The 21,720-nt window shown below is 47.6% G+C and overlaps 1 protein-coding gene across 1 annotated transcript in view; it reads right to left on the bottom strand.

Annotated features, from left to right (window-relative positions):
- ENO2 (enolase 2) overlaps nucleotides 1-13,577 on the bottom strand; it is a 120,986-nt gene extending 107,409 nt beyond the window's left edge. The window contains exon 1 of the mRNA XM_069650646.1: nucleotides 13,445-13,577. The gene's annotated coding sequence lies outside the window, so the exon portion shown is untranslated. The remainder of the gene's footprint in view (nucleotides 1-13,444) is intronic.
- Nucleotides 13,578-21,720: the final 8,143 nt, after the last annotated feature.

Here is a 21,720-nt window from a genome sequence, read left to right as displayed (position 1 = left end):
GTTGCAACATTTCTTGCGGGCACTTTCGCTTCTGAAGTTTTTGCCAGAGTCTTTGCTTATTTACCCTGTCAAAGGCTTGTGTTAAATCTACAGAGATGATGTATATTCTAGAATTCGCCTGATGGCTCTGGCCTTTTAAGATGTTGAGTAGCACGATGTGGCAATGTTCCGTATGAAGCCTGTTTGAAAGGGATCGAACCAGCCATTGATAGTAATCCAGCCGGTTAGTTTGGCGAGTAAGAAGGATCCAAAGATTTTGCCTATTACGTCCAGTATCGCAATTGGGTGATAGTTTTGAGGTTCGTCTTTTTTCCCCTTTTTAAAGATGGGCACGATCGTGACTGTCTTTCACGAACAGAGGATTTGCTGCGTTCTGCAGATTTTGTCAAAGACGACATTTATAAAGGTCGCCCATTCTTCAGAATTTTCTTTTAGCATTGCGTTACTTAGGCCTTCAGGCCCTGGTGCTCTAGATGTAGTAAGCTTTTACATTTTCAGTTGGATCTCTTCTAGAATTATACCCAGGTCCCAATATTCAGAATTAAACGCTATCACTGGAGTTAAAGGTGTTCCTCCATCTTTAAATAGAGTCAAAAAGTGTTGGTCCCACTGTGACTCACTAACGTAGTTCTGTTGAGTGTTGTGGATGGTTGAATGATCTTCTTTTATTAGCTGCCAGAAGTCTCTTCAGTTTTTCTTGGTCAGAGCTTTGAGCATATTCTCTGCATCGTTCCGAAGGACAGTTCTTTTACGTCCAGCTACCCAGTTTCTGTACTCTTGGGTAGCATTCTTAGCTTCAGTTTTTAGTTTACGTGGTTGGACTTGGCTGCAGCTTTTTTAAGACATCTGACAATTTTGCATTTTTCAACTAGCATCTCGTTGTAGCACGGCCGCGACACTTGATATGGGATTTTCCCATTTGATTTTTTGAGTTTGAAGTGGTCGAGTAAGGCCACAAAATCCTCCTGGTTTGTTTTATGGATATGATCCACACAAGCTCTCGTATTAGGAACTGGTCTGGTTATAAAGAGCTCAGGTTATGGGACCATTGTAGGTTTTGTGCTTTAGTAAATGAGTCTGAAACGCTAGAACATCTATTTATGTATTGTTCGTATTTTGAATCACAAAGACTCATCTGTTTAGGAGACGATTTGGGGTCCAAATCTTGTTATGAGCGTAATCTAGTTTGGTTGCGTTGTATGTGGGGGCAGCATAAAGCGATTATTTTGGCAACAGTGAGATTGGTGAACATAATGGAAAAAGAATTGCAGTTACTTAATAGTAGTTTGAATATTAGACTGGATGAAGGGTTTGTAACATTGTGAATCCCATCTTCTTTTTTCTGTATTCTCCTAATATGAACGAACTTGTAACGATGCGACATCTCTACGTTCATCTCTATGCGTGGCTCATATGACCTGCTCTTTTAATGTGTTTGCTTGCTTGTACGAATTTAGCGAATGGAGTTAAGAAGTGACTTAAGTTTTGTTTGCTTTTGTATCATGTGATGAATTGTGGTAAGATTTGTAATAGGTGTTTTACGTTATGACATGGTTTTAAAACTGCGAATCATTCAAGGATCAACGAGACTTTTACATATATATTCTAATTATGTATTTTATGCATTTGAAAACATTTTTGTAAAGGTGTAAATTAATTTTTACTACCAAAAATAAAATAAAAATAAAAATAAAAAAAATTAAAATTGTTTGCGAACTTGCTTCTTTTTTGGGTAGTCATAGTGTTTCCCTTTGAGTTCCATAGCTGTCACAAAACCTTCCAAGAATTGAAGTTTACTGTTCATAGTTGCAATGATTGAGGTTTGGTCTCTTAGGGTCTCATGAATTGACTTGTACAGCTTAGCGAATGGTGCTAAGACTATGGTCACTGTTGACATAACACAGCAGGTCTGACTTTCTTGTATTTTCACCTGACACTTGATCACTTAACCTCCTAGAGGTAAGATCCCATGATTCTAATAGAGGGTAAATTAGTCAGAGGAGTAGTTGTTTTGTTTTGGTAATCATAACTGATTTGGGTCCTCGTGTCCATTACACCATTGGTTAGGTTTCTCACAGAGTTTCTCTTATGGGAGATACTTGGGAGGTGTGACTTTCGTGTGGTTCAAAGGGAATGGTTCTACCTTTGTTTTGTAGTGGTGTTCCAGAGTAAAGTCTGTTAATTACAACCACAGGAGTAGTTACGTATGGCTTTACGTGGTCCTCTCCTGTGTTAGGTTCACCAGAACCCAGTCTCCCATTCACCATGGCTGGTTTGTCTTGAGGGGTGTTTCTAAGGCGTGGGTTCCTTCTGAGGTTGTCTGGACTCACAACCTGAGCATGACTGATATCACCTTCGAACACCTCTTGCATCTTTTTTCTGGTTTTGTTGCAGTCTGGCAAGGTTGTGAATGGGGCAATGTTTGAACTTGGTGTGAACGCCCCTTCTTCTGTCATCTGCGGGTCCCAAACCAGTGAAGGTTGGCTTTTGGTTTTCACCAATGGTTGATGGTCAACCGATCTGGTGGCTTGATTAGTTGTTTTCGGTGTCTCTAGATTCTCTTTTCGCCCAGTAAGGGGAGGTTGATGAGAGTCTTCTCTAGCCACGTCATCTGTTGCCATTTCCGGCAACTCGGCGTCTGAGACTTTGAGTGCCACCAGAGGTTCGGTTTCTGACGGCTCTTGAATTAGTAACTTGTGTCTGAAGAAAAAGTTTGCCAGGTTACCTGATAACAAGGTTCTTTTAGGGATGATCTTCCTATAAGTTCCAGATTTGTCTGGCGTTGTAGACTCCTTCCTGGGGCAAGTAACAGGAGGGGTTACTTTCCTTTGCATCATTTCTTTTCTTCTTTCTTGAGATTTTGACTGAGTAATTAAAACTCTTTGTCCATTCGGTCGCTCTTTCAATTTGTATCTGTTAGTTGTGAGTGTCTTAGATTTTGTTCTAGTCGTTTTCTGGGCTTTCAAAATCGTTTTGTTACTTTTCCCTCTTGGGTTTACTTTGCGTCCCACACTGGGTTTTATCATTCCTTTAAAGGTTGTGGCACTGTTCAATTTGTCGTTTTCCTCCAACTCTCTTGTTGTTCCCGTACGTGGAGTTTCTTCGTAAAGAGATATATTCAATAATTGTTCTTTATGATCAGAACATTGAGAGCCAGTGTCAGGCAAAAGTCCATTCAAGGGAAGGATACAGTCATGGGCAATGTCTTCCCTTAGGCACAGGTGGGTGCTAGCCAAAAAAGTGTCCGCAGCCAATTTGCACGGTACGTGGTGTATTTCTGCTGTGACACTCTTTGTAGTTTGGAAATCCAGGGTCTCACAATCGAAGTACGGTGTTAACGGTTCCCCATGTGTGCTAGCTATAGGTAAGTCCTTCCGAATCTCTATGTCAGGTATAGTTGGGTCCCTATGTTCTATGGCTATGGGCTTCACAATCCTCCCCTGCTTTTTGTTAGGTGAGGGTAGCGTTTTTCCTGTATGTCCCCCACCCACCTCCTCAATTAGCTCTCTCCTCGTCGCCACTTCGTCATGCAATTCTGACCGGCGGTAAGCGGACTGAGGAGCCGCCGCGTTGCCTGTCGCATGGGGGTTATATTCGGTGTTTGCTACTGATGTGTCAGTTTCAACGCACTCAGACCCTTGTGTGAGGCTATCAGAGTTAGGGTGGGAATGGGAGTACAAGGGGGGGCAACAAATGTTTTTGAGTTCGAAGAACCTCCTGGTGGAGGCTTACCTTCAGGCGTTGTGATTAAGCTGGGATGGTCTGAGTCCAAGTCAGAGGTTGGTTCGTCACGCCGCCTCCTCGAACTTCTTAGGAGGCGACCTTCCTCCATATTAAATCCGATGTCAATCTGCAAGCGGCAGTCAACTGAACTCAACTCCTGGAATCACCAGAAAAAACAGCAAAACAGCAAAAACAGTGATCAGCAGATGCCCTTCACATGCAGCGGGCTTAACGCTGCAAGGGCGAGTCTGCGTTGTTTTTGTCTTCTGCTTCCCGAAGTGGGCGGAGACTGGTCCTTAAGGATACAGGAGCGAATTAGCCAGTCAGCAAGGGGATCCTCACGTTGTCCTCGCAGTATGCTCGACGTAGCTCGTAGCAAAGTAGCCAGCAGCAAAAACAGTGATCAGCAGATACCATTCACACGCAGCGGGCTTAACGCCGCAAGGGCGAGTCTGCGTTGTTTTTGTCTTCCGCTTCCTGAAGTGGGCAGAGACTGGTCCTTAAGGGTAGGAGCGAATCAGCCAGCCAGCAAGGGGATCCTTGTGGTGTCCTTGCAGTATGCTAGACGTAGCTCATAGCAAAGTAGCCACCAGCAAAAACAGTGATCAGCAGACAGCCTTCACATGCAGCAGGCTTAACGCCGCAAGGGCGCGTCTGCATTGTTTTTGTCTTCCGCTCCCTGAAGTGGGCGGAGACTGGTATTTAAGGTTGCAGGAGCGAATCAGCAAGCCAGCAAGGTGATCCTCACGGTGTCCTCGCAGTATGCTCGACGTAGCTCGTAGCAAAGTAGCCAGCAGCAAAAACAGTGATCAGCAGATACCATTCACACGCAGCGGGCTTAACGCCGCAAGGGCGAGTCTGCGTTGTTTTTGTCTTCCGCTTCCTGAAGTGGGCAGAGACTGGTCCTTAAGGGTAGGAGCGAATCAGCCAGCCAGCAAGGGGATCCTTGTGGTGTCCTCGCAGTATGCTTGACGTAGCTCATAGCAAAGTAGCCACCAGCAAAAACAGTGATCAGCAGACAACCTTCACATGCAGCAGGCTTAACGCCGCAAGAGCGCGTCTGCATTGTTTTTGTCTTCCGCTCCCTGAAGTGGGCGGAGACTGGTATTTAAGGTTGCAGGAGCGAATCAGCAAGCCAGCAAGGTGATCCTCACGGTGTCCTCGCAGTATGCTCGAAGTAGCTCATAGCAAAATAGCCAGCAGCAAAAACAGTAATCAGCAGACGCCCTTCACACGCAGCAGGCTTTCTCTACTTCCTTGTTTAGTTGTGGGAGTGCCTGCAGTCCTGCTGCACGCTATATGAAATTGAAATAGTTTACAAGGGGAATGTCACACAACAAGATAAAAACATCAAACCCCACCAGAAAACGATTGCATTTCTGCATCTGGGACTTCCCTGCAGCTCATGTAACCTGCTACAAGCCTTTTTTTGTGATAGGCAAGTCAGTTACTTGTGTTATTTTTGCTTATGTACCACATTAATTGAGTGTTTTTCCTCAAATACCAGTTTCCTCGACTACTATTTTCATTGGAATACAGCTAAGAGGTAGAAGACATCTGTGATTGGGACATATAGCCTTTAGGTGTTGTTTGGGTATTTACTCATCCATTGAGTACCTATGGCCTTTCCCACCCCCTACCTGCCCCTCCCCAACCAAAACACAGCTTCCTGAGATATCTTTTAAGTAGCTTTATCAAGCAGTAACATCAAACTTTGGCCTGCTAGCATTATTTTAAAACCATCTGCTGAGAGTTAATTGCTTAATTGCCGTTTTAAATGTGCTGCTTGTGTAATATAAATGTCTGAGCCAATTGTGCCTTCAGCCACCTGATGTGTATCTGTTCCTTAAGAGTGAAATCCACTTAAAGTCAGTAATGGCTTGTGCATAGGAATTACATATATTAAAGTTCTGGTATTACATATGCATTTGCCAGGCACTGAGAGTATATGCATTGGAAGTGCTGTTATGGCAGTGCCTGCCAAATGACTATTCCATGCTTAGCCAAAAGCAAAAAGTGTTGGCTTGGTCAGTGCTTGCTTTTATAGAATACAAGGAGATGTTAAGGAGTAAGGTGCAGGGATGAAGGGTTGAGTTAAAACGTTAGGAGTTAGGGTGGCGGTTTAACAGTGTGGATGGGGTGAAGACTTTAGAGGGTAGGGGCATGTTTAGCAGGGATGGGTGAATGGTTATTATTAAGGAGTGACTGGCCAGCAGCCAGCTGTGGTGGTGAAGGTCACAAGCGTCTGTTAGCACTGTTAGGTTAAAGGTGATGGGATGGGAGTGCAGGTTAGAGGTGATGGGCTAGGAATTGAGAGTTCAAAGTGTGATGGCCCAGGTTTACTATGGAAGCTTAGCAGTGGGGGTTAATGGTTATGGGTGAAGACGTACAGTAGAAGGGGGTGAAGGGATAAGGGTAAAAGGGTTCGGCTGATGTGAGGGGCTAGGAGGGATGAAGGGTGAAGGGTTAGCAGTTAAATGAGAAGGGTGATCCCTCAGGGGTGAAGGGTGGATAGGGAACTGTTAGGAGTGAGGGTGTTGGGTTAGGGTGAATATGTGAAGTGCAGACTTTCTTCCTTCGGTGCCACCCGGCCCACTGACTGCTCATCTGCGGGCACTTGTCATACTTTCTGGGGTGAATAGTCCTTCCGGTGCCCAATGCACACTTTGGGGGATTCTACACAGCCCTTAAAGATGCAGTGATGGAAGCGGAAAGTGTTAAGCGGGGCGCCTTGGCTGAGCTCGGCCTGGCACTTGTTCTGAGCATTGCGCGCAGTAGACTAAGGGAGACGCCTCGTGCAGGCGGGGAGAGGCCCGGGTATGCACGCTCTCTCCCCTCAAGCCGTCCCCGCAGAGTGCAGCGAGGCACCAGAAATGAATGGCCCTGATAACCCGGCCTCCTGCAGCGGCAGCCTCCGGGCTCATTCCCACTGCCATCTCAGCCTGTGAGTTTGAGGGCCCTCAGAGAGGTCAGGTGATTCTGTGGGGTGGGGAGTGTGCCGGGAGCAATCGCCCTCTGTTCCCGGTCTGTGTCAGGGGTGTGAGTCAGGATTCGGGGGATCGGCACTGCAGGGCTGTGGCCGAATGCTTGTCGGTCCTCGTTTCGGGCAGGAGGGGAGGGGTGGGGCAAGGAGCCTGCCTGCAGCTCCGCTGTGGACTGCAGATTGCGGTGCGTACTGTGCCCCACCACGGTGCAGTGCAGTGAGCGGCCCTCACTGCCTTTGGTGGCGTGCCGGATCATAAGTCGCTACGGCAGTGGGTCGTTTGGGAGGGTTGGGGGTTTAAAAAAATATATATTATTATATAAAACGGATAAAAGTCAAGCAGTATACAAAATAGATATATATTTAAGGGAAACTACGTTACAAGGCCCTACCTTGCTCCTGCAGTTCAGTGCCAGGTCCAGGTGTGGTACTGGGTAGTTGGGAGTTGCTCCCCAGGGGGTCTCTGGGATGGCACGGAGGGATTTAACAAAAAATAAAAGAAGAAGCTGAGTAGCGAGAGTAAGCAGGGAGATATATATATATATATATATATATATATATATATATCAGCCGGCTGGGGGTATGGGGAGGGTGGGGAGAATGCGGGGAAGATGGGCTGAACACTGCTGTTGTTTTTTGTCCCTGCAGTAGGAGCCCGATGAGGAAAACAATGAGGAGTAGTGGTGTGGAGGCCAGGAGGACGCGGCAAGAGGTGAGCAGGGCAGGGAATGGTCTGTGGCATGGCTCATGTTGAGGGCTAGCTGGGGAGCACAAAAAGGGGGAGTTGGCGCATCTGGGTTGGGGGAAAGATGAGGGTGTGACGGCAAGTGCCTTGGTGAAGGCGGAAGGGAGAGGTGTAGCCGTGGTCGAAGTACAGACGGATAAGGTTTTGGATTCTGTGGCGCGTGGGGTGGCAGAAGTGTCTACTGAAGGCACGGGAGAGAGCACAGAGAAGGCTAAGAACCTACTCCATATGGGTATTATGAAGCCGCTGGGCATGCATTTGATGGTGACTACAAAAGAGAATATTTGGGCTGGTTTGTTTGTAGACGTGTTCAAGCTGTTACACAGGGAAGTGAGAACTAAAGAAGGGTTGAAGGAAGAGGAACGGAAGCTGGCGGCAAGGCCGTGGGTGCCGGTTACGATCGGAAATTGGACATCAGCATTTATAATATACGCTAGCGTCTACTGTGAAAAGTACCCCGAGAGGTGTGTAGCTTTATTTAAGTATATGGATGTGATTAGGAAAGCGTTTACAAGTTTCAGAGTTTTTTCTTGGGTGAGGTACGATGAGGAGTTCAGGGCAAGAATGGGTGAGGACAAGCAGGCGCTGTGGGGGGTAGATTGATATGGACCTGTGTTTGTGGTGTATGGCACCCACGTGCCCAGCCCCAACACGTCATACTGAAAGTGGTTTACCTGTGCCTTACCGGTCCTTTCTTTGTCATCCCGTCCTCGATAGGGCATTGGGAGGAGGCAGGGGACAGCTGTCAGCAGCATGCTGGGCCTTTAATAAAGAGTGTTGCTCCAGGCCGGTGTGCAAATTCAGACATGAGTGAAGCAGATTCGCAGGATGGCATCCTGTCATGCAATGTTTTGTACAGGAGAGCGGGATGGGCCGGGGGGCGGGGCGAGGGGTTGTGGGGAAAGGCCTATACTGCAGTTAAGGTGGGGGTGGAATGGCTCTGTTTTTACCCGGATTGGGAAGGGGCCAGGATTTTGGGTGTGGGTTTTTGGGAGGGTTTTAAGTTGGGGTACTGGGGCCCGAGGATGCGGCAGTGGCCAGAAAACCTAAAATTGGCACGGGAGAATCCGGAGGTGGTAAAGGTGAAGGTGCAGAAGGAGGTGGTTGGGGGAAGGGTGGTTGGGCCATTTCTGGATTTGGCAGGTGATCTGGTGGTGTCCCCCTTAGTGGTTGTGCCAACCGGTGAGTTTAGGTTGACTCAACATGTGACATGGCCAGAGGGCATGTCTGTGAATGATTTCATTTGCCCGGAGGTTTGCGGGGTGTCCTGTGCAAGTGTGGATCAGGCGATGGGTTTGGTGAGGAAGAAAGGGTGTGGTGCTTTTATGGCCAAGTGTGACATCAAGTCGACTTTTTGTTTGTTGCCGGTGCATCCAGAGGATTTTTGGTTGCTGGGGATGTAGTTTGAGGGTCAATTTTACATGGACAAAGCATTGCCGGTGGGGTGTGCAGTGTCATGTGAATTGTTTGAAGGCCTTTGCTCCTTTCTGCAGTGGGTTTTCAATTACAATTCTGGTTTTGGGAAAGTTTTGCATTATTTGGATGATTTCCTGTTCATCAGTGGGGCAGGTGAGGAGGCGTGCCAGCGGATGCTGGAGGTTTTTCAGTCGTTGATGCATAAATTGTGAGTGCCATTGGCAGAGGATAAGACTGCGGGGCTGGCAGTGGTTCTGATTTTTCTGGGAATTTAACTGGATTCCGCGACTATGTCCTCATGCGTGTCAAAAAACAAGGTGAGCAAGCTGGTACAGTTGTTGGAGAGGGTGGTAGCGATGCATAATATAACACTGGTAGACATGCAGAGACTGGTAGGGAATTTCAATTTTGTGTGTCATGTTGTGGCTCTGGGTCACACTTTTTGTAGAAATATGGCCCATTCTATGGCTAGGGCGAGGCACCCACATCACAGAGTGAGAGTTTCAGGGGCTGTCGGGGAGGATTGTAGGGTGTGGCTGAGATTTTTGGAGGAATTTAATGGTGTGTCTATGTGGCTACAAGGGAACCCAGTGGCTTGGGAGGTGCAGGTTTTCTCGGATGTGTCAGGCGCTGGAGGATTTGGTGTGTACTGGAAGGGAAGATGGTGCGTGGAAAGGTGGCCTGAGCAGTGGAAGAGGGGTGAGGGGTATATTTCTCCTGGACTTTTTCCCGCTGCTGGTGGTGTTGGACTAATGGGGCGGAGAGATATGGAATAACAAAGTGAATTTTAATGTGGATAACGAGGCAGTGGTTAACATTGTGAATAAACAATCCACCAGGGACCAGGGGTGTCCAGGCTAATGAGGGAATTCCTGCCGAGGGGCCTGAAATGGAATGTGGTACTTATGGCGATACACGTGCCAGGGAAGGGTAAAGGCATCGCTGATGCAATATCAAGTCTTCAGTGGAAGTGATTCCATGGGCTGGCCATGGAAGCAGAGGTGGAGGGGCACTGGATCCTGGAGGAGCTGTGGTGGCTAGGAGATTGAGAGCCCTGCATTTAGAAGAGGGTTCACTGGCCCCATCATCGCCGGCTGCATACAGGAGAGCATGGTTTAAGTTTCTGGGGGTGGAGGATGGCGCAGTTGGAAGGGGATGAATGATGCAGAAGAGAGAAGGAGGGGGGATGTGATCGACTTTATATTGAACTGTGTGGGTAGGGGTTGGTCCAGCGTGACGATAGCTGGGAAGCTGGCGAGCCCTGCTTTTTATGGAAAGTGGTTCTGGGGCTTCCAGGACAGCAGGGGAGGAGGTGCAGTAAATGGCACATAGGATGTTGGAAAGATGGGTGAGGGAAAAGTGGAAGGTGAAGGACGGCAGGAGACCAGTGTCAGTGGGCTTCCAGGTTCCTGAAGGCATATGCTGATCACCGTGGGAAGGTGACATGTTTCCAACATGTTTTATGGGGTTGTTTTTGGGGGCACTTTTGGGAGTTGGTACTAAAGGGGCGCGGAGAGGGAGGACTGATGTGGAGGGATGTCTGTCTGTCGGAAGACAGTGTGGTTATCAAAATGTGTAAATCAAAGATGGATCAGTTGGACAGGGGGTTCTGGGTGCATTTGGACAGGGGTTGTAGGGAATTGTGTCCGGTGAGAGCGGATTACTATGGTGGGAGAGATGTAGGGGAAGGGGATGGTCCGGTTTTTCAGCATGAGAACGGGGAAGGGGTGACGGCTGCTCAGGTTTTGGGGGTAGTGAGGAGGGCCCTGTTGACAGTGGTTGAGAAGTTGGAGGATTTTGGAACTCATTCTTTTAGGATGGGGCGGCATCCGAAGGGAGCAGGATGGGTTTGTCTGAGGAGAAGGTGAAGAGCCTGGGGTGCTGGAGATCGGCTAAGTATAAAGGGTGCATCAGAGATTTGGCGGAGGAATTATCAAGAGGGAGGCTCATTGTCTTTTTCTTTTTCAGATTCAACTTGGAGGGGTGGTCAATTGCCTCGGATATGGATATGCGGACACTCCATAGTGAAATGGGCAGGAAAAGCTCAAGCGAAAGGGCTTTTTGGTACCCAGTTAGGGTGTCGTTATGATTTGGCTTTGTTGAGATGGTCTGGGGTGGGAGGGCTTAGGTGGGACCAACTTTTGCCTATGTCGGCGGGTATGAGAGAGCTTCATGGGGTGCCGGCGGCTCTGATGTTACACGCTGGGGAGAACGATTTGGTTAAGGTGACAGGTGTGGCGTTCTTAAAGAAGGTGAAGAGGGACTTTAGTTGGTTTAGGGAGATTTGGCCGGGCTTTCTTTTGGTGGTTCCATGTCATTTCATCGCGGGATGTTTTTTCGCGGGGTTTTTACTGCAAGTTTTTTTACGGAAAAACCCATTGAATTATTTTTACATTATTTTTGGGTGGTCCCCTCCCCCAACCCCCATTTCCTTTCAGTTTTTATCTATTCCCAAACACCCACATCACATATATATAATTTTGTAACCCCCAAAAAAATAATTCGATGGGTTTTTTCAGAAAAAAAATTCACAGTCAAAAATGTCCCGCGATGAAAGGACGTTGTACGGCTTTGGAATGGACCGAGTTCATGCCAAGGAGGGTATGGAGGGGAGCTGTGAAGGAATGGGTGGTGGAACGGATGAGGAAGAAGATTGACAGGGAGCTGTCCGTTTGTGCAGGTCCTGGGGTGCGCAGACACTCACGCACAGAGGTCAAATATGAGGCTTTTGAAGTGTTTCAGGAGGATGGATCATTTGTTATTTATGGGGAACCAGTACTATTTTTTGGACACGAGGTTAGCGGTGGAAGCCATCATAAATGGGAGGAGGCAGAAGGGAGTGCGGAGGGCAGAAAGAACACCTTGCAGGGGGGTTCTGGTGCCGGGGTCATGGCTCTTTGGAGGATTGTTGAGGGAAGCAAAAAGGGGTAGTAGCACGGTAAAGGAGGGGGTGGCGCTGTTTGCACTAACAGGGTAGCCTGCAGGGGTGCAAAGGGGGAAGAGGTATTGAAGAAGGAGGGGTGTGGTCGTGGGGAGACGGGGGAGAAAGCAGGAATGAAGGTTCAGAGGAATTTGGGAGGGGAGGGAATAAGGGGCAGGAAGTGGTGAATTAAGTGTTTGGGGATTGCTCCTGGATCTGTAGTCTATAAGGCACGGGAGCCATGTTAGCGTGTGTTTGTAAACTGTGGCCTGTCACATTAAAGCGACCTTTTCCACTTCAAGCAAGTCTGGGATTTTTTGTGCAGTTAGCCCAAAGGAGGTTGGCAAACCCCTTTCTGGCTATTTTTCTGTTGTATACCACTTTTTCTCGGGGCTTGTGTGTCTGTGTGTAAATATGTCTGGGTGAGGCTTTGCACCATGAGGGCCCACTTCACGCATCCACCCCCCTCCCCAATGCCTGCGTCACTTGCTCTTTTACTCTACCTCTTACATCGTGCCCTTCCCCACCTCCCTACCCTGCCCCAATATCCCTCGATGCTCTCTTCACCCACTGCCTACGCCCCCCCTCTATCTCTGCCCATCTGTCACTCACTCCTGTCCCCCTGCCTCATTCACCTAATTTCGCATCCCTTTCCATATCTCTCCCTCACGCTCCTCAATGTCCCTCAATCGCCCCCTACCTCCTTTCTCTCCAAACACTCCCCATCCCTTCCTCATTCTTTCTTCTTTCCTCGCCCCTTTTTCCAAACCCACTTACTCGCGCTCTTTCTCTTCTCCCTTCTCTACCGTCCACATGTCTATCTCTCGCCCTCTCCCCTCCTTACCGTGCTCGTTACTCTTTCTCATCTCCCTCCCCCCTAGTCTCCATCGTTCTGTTCCTTCACTTCTCTCCCCAAGTCTCCCAGACAGCCGCGTTCCCTCGTCACACAGTGCGCCGCAGCGGGTGCATTAACCTGCCGAGATGTCCTATTGGAATTGAGACCTTCAGCCTCCGGATTAAAAGCAGGCGTCTGCAACACAGCCCCGCGCGTGCATTAAAACACTGACCTATTTTTCTGAGGGCTGCCCCTGTGAATTGTAGACAAGGGCAGATCTCTGCAGTTTGCACTGGCCGGGAATGTGGCTGCCCTACAATTAACACCCCCGCACCCCACCCCCCAGTGGAGAAATATCATGTAAAGCGAGGAGCAGGTGCCACGCCTCCCCCCCGCCCCCCCGCAGAGAAGGACTCGCTGCCCTTGGTTGGGCGGCAGCATCCCGCTAGGGGTCAGGGGGCGCTGGTGTCTTGCTAGGAAGCCCTGCAGGGGGCTGGGCTCGCTGCCCTTGGTTGGGCGGCAGGATCCCGCTAGGGGTCAGGGGACGCTGGTGTCTTGCTAGGAAGCCCTGCAGGGGGCTGGGCTCCCTGCCCTTGGTCCTGATGCGGGGCGAGGGCAGAGAAGGCTTAAGTCCTGAAATGAGGGTTCCCTGCCTCCCGATGCGCAGTGATGGGGAGGTGCAATGCAGGCTGGCGGCGGAGGGCCTGGGGGGCTGCACAACGCAATGGGACAGGGCGAGCCAGGCACTCAATTATACCGCAAAATGTACCTCTATATGTACACGAATCATGGCCGGTAGCATCTATCAGGGCGCAGCCTTACCTCTGCAGATGAAGAGGTGGGCACCAGACGGAGAGCGAGGGCACCAGGAAGGCTCCAGAGAGAGGTGGCGGGATGGGGAGCAGGGGGTGGGCTCAGCCGGCAACATGTGACCCGGGAGAGGGGGAGGGGAGGGCTGAGTCACCGCTTGAGAGCGAGACAGAGAGACACTGCCGCAAAATCATGGGGGGGGGGAGGAGGAGGAGTGGGGGATGAAAGAGGCACATTAAAAGGAAGGGTTGACAGGTGAGATGGACAGGATTGAAACACGAGCCAAGGAAAGAGGGAGGCAGGAACGAAATGATGTGCAGTGCGGAAAGTCAAAGCAAGAACAACTAAGGAGAAAATAGAAATAGCGGCAGGAGAAAGCAGTGAACGAAAAGAGAAAAGGCGAGGGAGAGATGAGTTATGAACATTGAGGCGACGAATTACGCCGCTAGGTAGGACACGGGGGCCGGCGAGGTACATTCACGCTGTGAAGAACACGAGGCGCGGGGGGACCCCAACACGGCACGAGAAGGCAGGGGCTGAATGTAGGCAAGACTGACACACAATGCACGGCTGATGCACACGAGAAATAAAGGCGACACAAAACAATACACGAATTATGAGGCGCAAGTTATAACAGCTCCCCCCTCTTCTCCAGCAGAGGGCGCTGCCCACCACACTCACGCACTGACAGACGCCATCTGCCGGGGACAGAAAACATATGTGCATCAGCGCGCGGGAGCACAGCACAGGCTGCCGCAGAGGAGAGACCGGCGTTTGCGGACGTTTGTGCGTGTGATGACAGGCTCACCTGTCCATCTATGCACCCTTACACCCCCCCTTACCCCCGGATTCTTGACCTTGTGTCATGTGACCTAAATCCCGACCAGCGTGGCCACAATCCCTGCTCATTAATGAGAGGCGGCCGGTCTGCATGGGCGCGTGCGCCATGGCACGGGAAGCAATGCGTCTGCTACGTTCAGCAACACAGAGAACCACCTGGTTCCTTGTCTCGCGAAGCTCGCGCGCTCTATGAAACCCCGAAATACAGAGCCATAGCCCCTAACTAAACTACTCCACTCCCCTCATCAAAGAATGAAAGCCCTGGCAACTCTCCCTGCCCCAACCTGCCCCCTCTCTTCACCCTCGAACCGGGTGTGGTGCTGCCCCTTTGGGGCACACGCATGTGGCAGAGTGACGTTGCACTCCGCCGCGTGTAGTATAAATAAAGGGTGCGTTCCCGGCCGCTGTAGAGCGACCGAGTAGCCCGAACCAACTACTTCTGTGTGCGTGCGTCTCTGTAGGTGGGAGGGGGCTCACAGGCACTCCGGACGGAACCGGAGAGTTACAACAGCGGCAACGAGCATCTGATTGTTCACCCGGGCACGGCGGTGATGACGGTGTATTTTTTTTCTTAATTGATTGAATTTTCACTGTCTTGAATACCGCAGAGAGGAGAGGACCCACGCAGTTTGGCTGCCATTTTGTATAATAGGCTTGGGATGGTCGCGGCTCTTTACTAGAGTGCCTGTGCGCCACCTAGCCTGATTTTTGGAAATCCCATCAGCGGAACAGCTGATAATGCATGTACTGTGCCTGTGAAGTCATTTTCTGCAAGGTTTCGTTGAGTTTGAGGTGAGGAGCTAGGGGAGGCCTGCAGTTTTCTTTTGTGTGTTCCCCTCGGCCCACCCAGCTCAATTTTTGGAGCCACTGGAGTGGTTTGGTAGTCCCTTAGCAGCAACATCTGCCAATCCTGCCCACTGTGGACTGTGGTGCATGCTAGATGCCCCTGAATGTTTTAATTTTGGACATTTTCTGGGGTGCATGGGGCAATGCACTGGCCTGCTGTTTGAATGGTGGTAGAAGGAGTCATCAGGTGATAACAGGAGTCCAGTATCATCCAGTGTGCGTCACTTATCACTGTCTCACGGATGTAGGCACTTTCATCGTCTGGGTGCGGTTATAATGAGCAATAACAACAACCAAGCAGTACCTCCAGTGGCCTCTGTGCAGGCTCCCCAGGCCCTGCTGCCTGGAATGAGGCCACCTGGAGCTCTGCTACCGATGCCTGAATTTGACATCTCGGGTGCCCCATCCAGCCTGGGGCCCAATTGGAAAATGTGTATTGACAGGCTGGATATGTATTTCAAGGCGACCATGGAGACCAACAATGACAGAAAATTGGCAACACTGCTGTATTCTGCTGGGCCTGCGGTGCATGACGTTTTTCAGTCTCTTCAACCCCCCAACAACTCTTATGATACAGCAAACGCTGCCACTTGCGAACATTGACTACGGACGTTTTGTCATGCGCTTCATTCGCCAAAAGGATGATGAGACTTTGGACCCTTTCTAGGGAAGGTTACGTCGGCTAGCTGTGCCGGGTGCGTGGGACAATCCTGACACAATAATCCGGGACCAACTGACCCAGGGACAACAGTACTCCTCGCCCTAAAAAAAAACACTCAACTCCCAGGCTGGATCCCTAGCAACCTTCAAATCATCAATCCTTTTAACTCCCTCCAATCTCGATTCTGCGGGAGCCATTCCACAGACATTTCTCTGACACACATTTCGCTTTGTAGCCCCTGCTCACTCCCCTCCCCTGGCCTGTTCATTCTTTTTGACCCCTCTAAATACTCTGCCAGCCTCACCCTTCTTGACCAGCCTTTTTATATGCAGACCACCTTCCCTCCTCCTAGCCCTCTCTTACCTTGGATTCCAAGACTCTGGCTGGTCATGCATTCTCTATCTGCGGGAACCCCACCCACCTTCCAGTGGGAGCCCCTGAGCCTCAGTTCTTGGCCTACTGCTTTTTAATCTGTATTCCTTGAAATTGTCCTTCCACATATGTGCCTTCTTCCCCTATCCTTCTGTTACCCCTGTCCCCTCAGCTTGCATCTCTACATGGCTTTTGCCTCGCCACCAGAGGATGGCGCTCTGACGTCTTATGCTGAACTCTCCTAAAACAGAATTAATGTCCTTCCCTCCATGCTCATGCGCTCCAGCCCCTCCTTTCCCCCTGATTTCTTAGTCTATCTCCAAAGACTGCAACATTGGGGTACTCTTTGACAGCAATCTCACCCCACCAGTTCCTAACCTTCACCTCTACTGCTAGAGCCGGCCCAGGCATGGGCAGTGTGTGCGGTAGCACAGGGCCCCACTGTCAGAGGGGCACCGCAAGGAACCAGTGTCTACCTCAACGGCGGTGCAGCTTCCATGTACGAAGCTCGCGTGAGGCCACAGTGTCGCCTCCCAACCTCCTGTGGCTCTCTCGAAACCCGTTTGCAGTGGCTTTTCTTTTTTTAAGCAGTGCGTTTACAAATATATAAATGTGGGACGTGCTCCATGTGCCCTCACGCACTTACCACAGAAAAAGTCCAATTCGGAACTAACACTAGTCACAATATCAAACAAACACGCAATTCATTAACTGTAGAACTAAATGTGTTATCTATGTGATCATTTGTGTGTGAGATCGGAAGTACATTGGCAGTACTATTTGAGAATTAAGGACAAGAATACGGGAACATATTAATTTGCTCAAAACAGCTAACGCCCGGTACCCACAGTCTATCCATTGGCAGGAAGCGCACCAAATGGACAACAAGGAGGACATCAAATTAGTGGGACTTGAAATTGTAAAATGTGACTCTCGAGGCGGTAACCGAGAACTCAAATTGCGCCAGCAGGAGGCACGACTCATATGCAAAACCAGGAATGTGGAAAATGATCTAAATACAGAACATGAGTTTAATGTCTTTCTTTTTCCGCTAACATACACCTTTCCAAACAGGATGGTTGTGGTACATAGTAACTATCAGAAGATATTGGCTTCCAGCCCTCTATCCTCTGGCTACAACCGTGTAATTCGGTAGTTGGTATGCTTTATACCAACATATACAATAACTAATCTACTCGAGACCTTGAGCAGCAGCCTTTACTCTAACCCCTCCTCGCCCTCCAGTATGGTAAGGTGCACATTAAATATATGAGCCACCACAGGCAGTATGTATGGAATCCATATGCCTGCTCCATAGCCCATACCTTAACCTTTGCTCACCTCTGTGGGGTTAAGTGTACACCTAGATATATAAGACCATAGGCAGTATGACCTATTTCCCATTGCTTTCTCTTCATGACATTGCAATAGTGCAACTTTAAGGGACCTCACCATTACAACATTACCCCTTTACCCCTAACAGTTTCAATAAATTCCAACACATAATTTCTGTGTTACCGTAAAACACGGGCTTCAACCTGGGTTGCCTTAACAATAGCATGCTCGATCATCAGGCTTGTGTACCCTAATCTTTGAGATAGCCATCGGGCACTGGGTCACTTCACTTAACACACAAGCAGTGATTCAGTCCTTCTGAGGACCAAGAGTGTGTCTATAACAATGATATAACGGTTCATAGTGATAATACCGAATCAAAAAATCTCGAAAACAAAAATCTCGAATACAAAAGGCCGAAAAAAAAAAATATCGAATTTTTTTTTCAATGTGTTTTTTTCCAAAATGGGGGGGTTCCCCCCAACCCCCCTTTTTTTCATTTTTTTTTATTTTACCCCTTTTTTTTACTTACCTGACCCCAAAAACATATATAAATAAATAAATAAAAAATTCGATATTTTTTTTTTTTTTCGAGATTTTTGTTTCGGGCTTTTTGTCATTCGAGATTTTGTTTTCGAGATTTTGACTGACCACCATCAATAACACCTTACTGAATGGTTCACATTTACACAACAGGCTCAATTCAAACCAAGCATTCGCAACATTGAGCGCTCGTACATGCTTACAAGTGAACCACACCAGGGTTACCAGTAGCAACCGGACCCTGTTCCATACTTCCATGTGAGGTGCTTGGCCAATTAGTGCCCTCAGCACTTTGGTCCAACCATTCAGTCTTCTGTATGGAGCCAATGAGCATGGCTCTAGTATATGTGTACCGGAAATTCTCCTCGTTGGGATTGGAATGACCATCGTCCGAGGAGTCGCGTACAACAGAGGCATTGTGCCTTATAAGGTAAGAATTTAGGTCTTGGAAAACACAATACGGAGTATTCTCCGCACCGTATCTATGCTTGATGGAAGCATCGGCTAATCCGCCCTATCACATTATTTGTGCAAACCGTGTAATGCTGCGGACGTCTGTTTGTAACTATGATATACACATATGATTCTTTACAACAGCTGCCACCCGAGCAGAAAATCCGGTACTACTGTACCGAAAGTGCCCGCTTGCCAACAGCCATGCAACGAAGGTAAGCAATACTGCACTGGGAGGGATGAGTCACAACCACAATTAAACCTGCATAAATGGCTCGCTCACTTTTGTATTTTCATGCGACGCACAAAGCACCAATATCCCTTATCAGTGACGCGGACCATAACAAGTCTACATCACATGACTGATCACGCACTGATGACCTTTAAGCTTAATCAATTGGCTGTTTCCTACGTCCAAATAGGAACCAAGTTTTCCTCATGAATATATACTGCATCCATGCGATTGTATTCCTGGCCATACAGAAACTGTAATAGCACATCAAGGCACTGCACCGCAGGGTCGCGCTACGTGTAACTCCAACCCAATGTAAGCCCTAGGATTCATGAGTCATGGCACCCACCCTGACCACGCCCTAGGAACCCCCGCCACTCACCCATCTTGGCATAACCTTCAGGTAGCACACTGCTCTTAATGACTACTATATGATCTCAATGATCCGGCATTCCAACCGCCAGACCAACTGTTCCTTGAGACCAATAGACGGATGCAGAGTCTCAGTCAGCAGTTAATTGGAATCCCATCTGGATTGGTACCCACGCAGGTACACACACCCTTAGGCACCCACCCACTGCATCCACCACCACCACCACCACGATCACCACTTTTGAACCTGGACGCAATGATAATCTAAAATGTTCAGCTTCAAGCTAGAACCAGTAAACCATAGGTATGGCTCTCAACACATTCCCAACCCCATTCTCCCTCTCTCCACAGAAGCACTACTCAGTGCTAAATACTAAGAAAATGTCTAGGCAACCAGCTACACCATTCCAACCCCTCAGACTAACCAAACATGGCAAGCTTAGTTCTTACTACTTAATTACCATGATTATCAGGAGAAAATCTCAAAGTGATACTAATCACCACATATCTTCTGTTCTTTCCTTTCTGTCCTTGGTGCAACATTATGTACAGTAAATATGTGGGCGTTTCTGAAAACATGTAAAGCTTTTATTTCAATTCTTATGACAAATCAAAAACCTATAAATTATTTCACCAATTCTGTAATTACTTTAAGTTCCAATCTGTATATTGATTGATCTGAATTCATGTTTATATAACACCCATGCACATGTCAGCAACCCCATCACTACGCACTGCACACCTCCCTTTGCACAAATGTGGCCTTCATGCTATTTTATACAACACGACACTGAATCAATGTGCGACAACTGTTTTATGATCTATGCATGTCATAGCCTTGATAAAGACCCTTGTGTGGTCGAAACACGCATAAGCACCAATAGCAACACAATAAAGACCAATGGCTTAACACCAGAGCAAGAGTTCTCCTTATTTGATAACTATGATCACGCATTTTACATGAATAAAAACAATAATTCACAAACCTGGTACAAAGCGCCAATATTGCGTGATTCCACCAAATAACTCCCTAATACCTCATGTGGGGCACATGAGCACTGCCCCATTGCATTCCTGAAAAATTGGCTGCTTAACGAGGCATTTCTATTTGGTCAAGTTCAGAGCGGTACCGAGATGTTCCCAGTGCTCTTTTCTGTTACATTTACAAATAATGGCTCATGTAAGAGACAATTGTTTTGGAGGAGATGCTCATAACGTTACAGTGTTAAGAAATGCAATAGGCAAACAAAACTGTTCAAATGATCTACATTATTTTTAGATGTTCATATTTAACACACAAAAAAGTTTATTTTTGGAAGAATGTGATATTTTCATCACATCATATATGAACCATGTATTTATCAAGCACTGAAACCCAAACAGGTAACCTTTTAACACATTAAATTAAATTTTTTATTGTGTTTTTTATACAAATTGTACATTTACACAACAAAATCGACATTTTACACTCAGATTTGACTGTTCTCAATTCTAAATCGACATTAGGAAACTAAAACATCTAATAACCTTAAATCACTAAATTAGAATTACATGTTTCAAAGACTTACAGAAAATAATTAATATGCATTCATTGTTATCTGTCAAGTAAGCAAAGCCATTACATTACAATTGCTAAGCCTAAGATACCTTGTTCATTGCTGCAAAAATTCCAAATTGCCCCTTAATTAAGGCTATCAACAGTGATAGTTGGGAAGATGTCATTAATCGGTACCATAAATCGTTCGTCAAAACTGTGGATGATGAATGAATAAACCATTAGAAATGACATATCCTGTGACTCAAGAATGCAGGGCACTCCATTACCAGATGGAATCATGACTCAGACCTGTTGGAGTCACAAATTCTGCACTTTCTTACACCCAGCTTTGGACCCACCACCTCCAATGTTGGTAGGGAATTTAGCTTGAATTTCAGGCACCGTTCATGATAGTGGGAACTGGGGAATTCTGCTAGATAAGGTCTTAAATGGGGGAGCGGTATGTACATTAGTTCCTTTGCCTTATAGAGTTTTCGGTGGGAAATATCGGACAAATCCAACGACCTGTCCCACCTTTTTATTTTATTTTTCACAGCTATTTCAGACTCAGAGCCGCCCAGATCAATAATTTTAATGAAGTTGTCACATCTATTGTTCAATTTCCTTAAGTAAGGGTTGGTGTTCTGCTTTATTAGGATGTTTAAGTGAAGCCCTAAAGGGTTTTGATCTGACTTTTCTAGATTGTGAATCACAGAGAGGCTTCGAGTAATGTACTGGGCCCACCAAGATGTGAGACCCAATTCGAATCTTATTGCACTTATTGGTACCGAGACTGGGAGTCTAAGTACTTGTTTTAAGATTTTACCTTCAAGTACATCGAAGAACTTTCTGTTTGAAATGTTCATAATCTCGCACCAGGACAGCACTATAGGTGAAATTTTCACTTTGTAGAACTCGAATAAAGGCATCATCGAGTATGTGCATAGTTTACTTTTGACCCTTTTCAGCAACAATAGGCAAGAGGTGATCTTATTATCAATTCGAACTCATCAGTTTCACTCTCTTTTTTATACCGATATATCATATCCAGGGTACCTGATTGAGTCGACTTGTTTAATTGGAGAATTATTCAGTTC

This window comes from Ambystoma mexicanum, chromosome 3p (genome assembly GCF_040938575.1).
Source record: "Ambystoma mexicanum isolate Mex_15411 chromosome 3p, UKY_AmexF1_1, whole genome shotgun sequence".
NCBI classification, from domain to species: domain Eukaryota; kingdom Metazoa; phylum Chordata; class Amphibia; order Caudata; family Ambystomatidae; genus Ambystoma; species Ambystoma mexicanum.
This window is presented reverse-complemented; position numbering and strand designations above follow the sequence as displayed.